The sequence below is a fragment of the Monodon monoceros genome, unplaced genomic scaffold, assembly GCF_005190385.1.
Source record: "Monodon monoceros isolate NGI ecotype Baffin Bay Population unplaced genomic scaffold, NGI_Narwhal_1 Super_Scaffold_1, whole genome shotgun sequence".
NCBI lineage: Eukaryota > Metazoa > Chordata > Mammalia > Artiodactyla > Monodontidae > Monodon > Monodon monoceros.
In genome coordinates this window covers 62,886,663-62,892,624 of record NW_021703765.1, presented here as the reverse complement: position 1 = coordinate 62,892,624, position 5,962 = coordinate 62,886,663, and positions in this window count along the sequence as shown.

Sequence of the window (5,962 nt, the reverse complement as noted above, 5' to 3'; positions counted from 1 at the left end):
CCTGGTCTCCCTGGTTTCCTACCGTCTCAGTCACCCGTCTCCACCCAAGTTTGAGAATAAGAACCCAAATTCTCGGGTTTCCCTGGTGGCGCAGTGGTTGAGAGTCCGCCTGCCGATGTAGGGGACATCGGCAGGGTTCGTGCCCCGGTCCGGGAAGAGCCCACATGCCGCGGAGCGGCTGGGCCCGTGAGCCATGGCCGTTGAGCCTGCGCGTTCAGAGCCTGTGCTCTGCAACGGGAGAGGCCACAACAGTGAGAGGCCCACATACCGCAAAAAACAACAACAAAAAAACAACAAAAAAACAAGAACCCAAATTCTCCAAAAAACAAACACACGGTGTGTTCACACGTGTAGTTATGAAGCCACAGTGAGAACTCTGCTGGGTGAACTGAAAACCGGAGCCCCGACCCTGCCGTTTCAGTGAGAATCTGTTTGTATCTCCAAACCCGAGAAATTTCTCATCGGCTGAAGCAGCAGACAATCGAAGGAAAGACCTGATGCTCGGGTCTAAGGGACCTTCCTCTAAGGGCACTAACCGCCGTCCTGCAGCCCCAGTTCTGCCCCTTTCTCTGGCCCCCACACCCTGGCACCTCCCGAGGGGACCCCATTTCCAGCGCAAAGCAGCACCCAATGAGCTCTGGCCATCCCCGCAGACCCGGGTTCCCTGGATTATTACGTCCCCCACGCAGCGCTGCGGCCTCTTCACGGGGCACGTGGCCCGGGTAGGCCCAAGGCGGCCCCCCACCGCGTGTGGCCTCCGCTCCAGCCCCAGGTCGTGAGAGCTCGTTTTCCGCTGGAGAACAGGAGCGGGGGCCCGCAGGGGGGCCCGGGGACTAGCTCAAGGTCACCCCACGGGAACGCGGGGGCACCAGGACGGGAACTTACCCTTCGGGCCACAGCGCCACGCCACACGATCCCCCGCTTGCGCTCTGCGGACAAAGAACCGCGAACTCAGCAGCGCCCCGCCCGGAAACCACGCGGCCCGACCAATCCTGGTTTCTGTTTCCTCCTGGGGCAAATCTCACGAGATCCTGGGATCGCGAGTGGGGTCTTCCAGGGAGTCTAGAAGGGGTTCCGTTTAGTAGGCGGGGAGGGAGTCGGGAGAGGGGGAGGGGTGGCGTCTGTGGCCATGCCCACTGGACGGCCGGGTGGTGAGAGTGGGGATGGGGTGGGTCAGGGGTGGGATGGGGGAAAGGTAGGGTTGGGGGGATGGGGAGGAGATGGGGGGATGGGTGAAGTGGGGGTAGGAGATGGGATGGAATGGAAGTGAGGTGGGGGAGGGAGGAATCCTGGAATGGGGGAAGGGAATGGGGGAATGGGGTAGGATGGAGAACGGGGTGAGGTGGGGATGGGGTGGCGGTAGGTGGGGGGGGTGGGGAGGGGTGGGCGTGGGCTGGGATGAAGGGGCTCTTGAGATCCGGAGGGAGGGGTCGAGGCTTAGAACCCCCCACCTCCAACTCCTCCCCCAGCCCCACCTCTGGGCCTGTTCTTCCGCAACCCCTTCCTCTGTGCGGGGCGTGGGGTGCCAGGGCCGGCTCCGGGGCCCTCGCCCCACTCCCACCTCCCTCTTGTAGATAAGATGTCCCTGCCCTTGGCCAGTCCAGTGCCCCCTACTCTCTCGACTTTACCACTTATGTGACCCCTGGGGCGGCGGAGACCCCAGCCAGGGTTTGACTAGATCGTCCTCCCTCCAGATTGTGCTTCCCACTCCCCCAGCCCCCCATTTGGTTTTCTAGTTTTTTTCAGAAGCCAAACAGTTGCTGCGTCTGGTCTCTTCCCCTCCGTCTGACCTCCGCAGCCCCTCTGATGGCCTCAGCTTGTGCTGGTCCTAAGTGCAGGTTTCACCTCTTTCCACCAACGGACCCCTTCGGACAAAGTCAGGAAGGGGCCTGGAAAAGGAAGTGGGGGCGGGGCGGGGCGGGGCGGGACCCTTCCAAGCGGTGCCCCTCAACCCTGGGGATGTCGCGTCCGGGCCACCAGGGGGCACTGGAGACATGGAATCCAGGACGGTTTTGGTGCCTCCTTCCTCCCAGCCCCTCTAGGGTAGAAAGTCGGGCTTCTGGAGAGATGGTGAGAGCCAGGTGGGTGAGGATTCTTGCCTGGAGGGGTTAAGAGCAAAGCGGAACTCCAGCCCTGTCACTAACGCTGGCCTGGGGGACCTCTTTTGGGTCCTTTGAATTCAGCTTCCTCACTCAAGCCCAGTAAGTGTGAGGCTGTGTCCTTGTCATCCAGGTGACCCTAAATCTTTAACCACAGGCCACCAGAAGGTAGTGGTGGCCAAGAATAACAGGCAGGGCAGTAGTGATGGCTATCTTTCGTGGCTCAACCCTGCCATTCCCCCACACATCCCCCGTGCCTGTGAGCTAACAGAGCTTAAGGTGTGCAGCTACACCCATGGTTGGATGGATGGATGAATGAATACATAGGTACATACGAATGAGGGAATTGTGTTGATCCCCCTGGACCTGGGATTGTTACCTGGAACAGGGCTGGTAAAACCTCAGTTTTTTCACTTTGGAACTGGAGACTCAGCCTCCCCCTCCTTCCTCTTGTCCAGACTCATTCAACAAACATTTGTCCTTGAGAGGCTGCTGATGCAACACTCAAGGAGATAGTGCTCATAAGTTTTAGGATGGAACCAGAAAAAAGCCAAAACAAAACCAAAACAAGAAGACCATTGTTTTAAAGTGGCAGGTTGTATCTAATTCTCTGAGAGGGCAAAGGATGCATCTGTGGGACTTGAAATGGAAAGGGGAGCCCTTTGAAGATTGCCGAACGTTATTTTCATGATTCGATGGCTGATTTAAGGCCTGATTTCAGGTTGACACACTGAAAAGATGACGTCGGAGATATTTGAAAGCAAAGGTCACAGCATTGCTTATATTGTATGATATAGTCCTATTCATGTACAAGTGAACATGAAAGTAACATTGATTCATTTCATTGCTTCAAGCAATGCTCACAGTGTTTACCATGTTCCTGGGGCTAGACTAGGCCTAGAGTAGAAGAAGCAGTGAAAGTTACAGGGACCGGCCCCCACCTCCTGGGATACATGTAATGCTTTTTCCTGAACATTGTACTTAAGCATGTCAAGATGTCCAGAAGATGGTCACTAAAATGATAACGCTGGCCATGGTAAAATAATTTTCTATATTTTGGGGTGTGTTTTTGCTTGTTTTTTGTGGTTTTGTTTTGTTTTGTTTTTTGGCCTTGCCGCACAGCACATGGGATCTTAGTTCCCCGCCACCCAGGGATCGAACCACGCCCCCTGCAGTGGAAGCATGGAGTTCTAACCACTAGACCCCCAGGGAATTCCCAACTTTTCTATATTTGGGAGTAAACTTTTCCATCATAAATGTTTTCCTTGACCAGTGATTTATTTTGGAGATATGAAGAAATTCAGTCACCCCACACAGCCTCTAGTCCCCCAGTCTGCTGCAACATTAAGCTGACAAGGAAGGTCTTGGAGAGAATCCAGCATGGCTGGTCTGCGTACCTAAGGCCGCATGTCCTGATTTGGGGGAACCACCACTTTTGAAAATCCTTTTGGGGGACTCTCCTGGCGGTTCAGTAGTTAAGACTTTGCCTTCCAATGCAGGGGGTGTGGGTTTGATCCCTGGTTGGGGAGCTAAGATCCCACATGCCTCGTGGCCAAAAAACCAAAACATAAAACAGAAGCAATATTGTAACAAATTCAATAAAGACTTTAAAAATGGTCCACATCAAAAACAAAAGAAAGAAAGAAAATCCTTTTGGGGTAGCTATGAATGAACTCAGAGGGAAAGGCAGGAGCCTTCAGGTAGAGGGCAGCATCCTTCCATCCCAGACTCAAACTCAGGCCTCCTGAAGTCAAGGGCCTTGCAGATGCAGAGGGCAGGAAGCCCCTCGCCAGGTGTGTGTGTGGTGGAAGGGGGAGATCAGGTGTGTGGGGAGGGGAACTCATCAGAAGGCCAGGTGCTCCGTGTCCCTCAGAACCAGCTTCAGAACAACTTCTTGGGAAGAAGACATCCTCCCCCCTGCCCCTTCCTGGCTGGGCCAGGGCATCTAACCACTCCCCTGCATGCCAAGCCTCAGGACTTGGCGCAAAGGAGGAACTGAGAAGCATCCAGTCCTTTGAGGGTCTGGATAGAACACGAGCAGAGGAAGGAGGAGTTTGCCCCTTTCCTGTCTCGCTGCTGAGTGGGGACATCTCATCTCATCTTCCTCCGTCCTCAGCAACTTCGGTATCAGGTCTTAGGACTTGGTCTGAATCACACCAACAGCTTTCCTGAGTCTGCAACTTGCAGACTGTGGGACTTAGTCTTATCTTTAATAACAGACATTATTATTTTAACCAGTGTGTAAAATAAAAAAGCGCAAACATGTTCAAAACACACTTAAGCAATAGTCATGAATCAAAACTGATTGCTTCGCCCAAACATCTTTCTCCTTTTCCCTCAATCCCCAAGGCAAGCCTTTAGCTTTCCCCACCATTGGCCATAGAGTCACCTCTCTTGGGCTCCTGAAATGTCTGTCACTTGGTATGAAGAGCTGCCTCACAGGCATAACCTGGCACCAAGGCTGTGGTGGGTGGGCTATATAGTCCTGGGGTGAGGGTCCAGGCCACCTGGTGCGGCAGGTGACACATCCCATCGTGGAGGGAGTTAATGGACAAAGGGAAATGAGGTTAGAGGGGATGGAAGGGATCGGGGGCCTGGTGCTGAGCTTGATGGGGAAGGAGGGAGGAGGGGAGGGCGATGCAAGAGGGATTTCCAGCCCCCCCTCAGCTGCCTCCCAGGGGCTTGGTTGGCACCGTCTGCAGCCACCAGGGGGCAGCAAGGGCCAGGATTTCGGGAAGGTGCTTGAGGGTTACACTGTCCTGCATGAAGTTTCAAGAGGGGCTGCCCACGGAACACTTCTTATGTCCCAAAGCATTTGTACCCCAACAAATCATCTTAAAAAGTGCTAATAAATGGCCCAGGGCTCAGGCTCGGGCCTCAGACTCAGAGCACTGCAGAGACAGAGGCTGGAGGGGAATGTGAGGACCCTCCAAACTGAGGGGGATAAGAAGGGGTTGAGGGGTCAGGGAGGGATGGATTGGGAGCTTGGGACCAGCAGATGCAAACTGTTATATATAAGATGCATAAGCATCCAGGCCCTATGGTATAGCACAGGGGACTGTATTCAATATCCTCTGATAAACCATAATGGAGAAGAATATGAGACAATGTATATAGAGTATAACTGAATCACTTTATTGAACAGCAGGAATGCACACAGCATTGTAAATCAAGCACACTTCAATATAAATTTTCAGTGTCTTTGTTCTTTTCTTTCTTTTCTTTCTTTTTTTCATTTTTCACTGCACTATGCGGCATGCAGGATTGGAGCTCCCCGACCAGGGATCAAACCTGCACCCCCTGCAGTGGAAGCACAGAGTGTTAACCACTGGACGGCCATGGAAGTCCCTTCAATAAAATGTTTTTAAAAAAGAGGGAGTTGAGGGGTTACTGGTCCCCAGCTCTGCCTCTGACTCCTGGAAAGCGGGGCAGTTGGATCTTTCAGCCGCCTGGGCTCATGGCCTCTCCTTTGTCCCAAGAGCACAGAGGGGACCTTCTGGGATTCCTCCCCCAGGAGCCATGATGACTCTCACACCAGGAGAGACAGGAAATCCTGGCTGGATTCCTTTCCCACATCCAGTCATGGACTCGTTCCGTCCTTACAAACCATGTGAAGGAGTTAATTCTCCAGTATTGTCTGCTGTCCAGGGATGTAGAAGAATCTAGAACAAACCATGTCAGAGGGGGTGAGAAGAAGGGATGAGGACAGGCAGGTGCAGGAAGCAGATTTGCATGGAAGCCCCTCCCTCCTCTGTGGGGAGGGGATAAGAGAGGTCTGGGGGAGCAGGCCGAGGGCTGGGGGCTCAGAAGGCAGCATCTGGGGCGTCTCCACCATGGCCTGGGCTCTGCTCCTTGTCACCCTC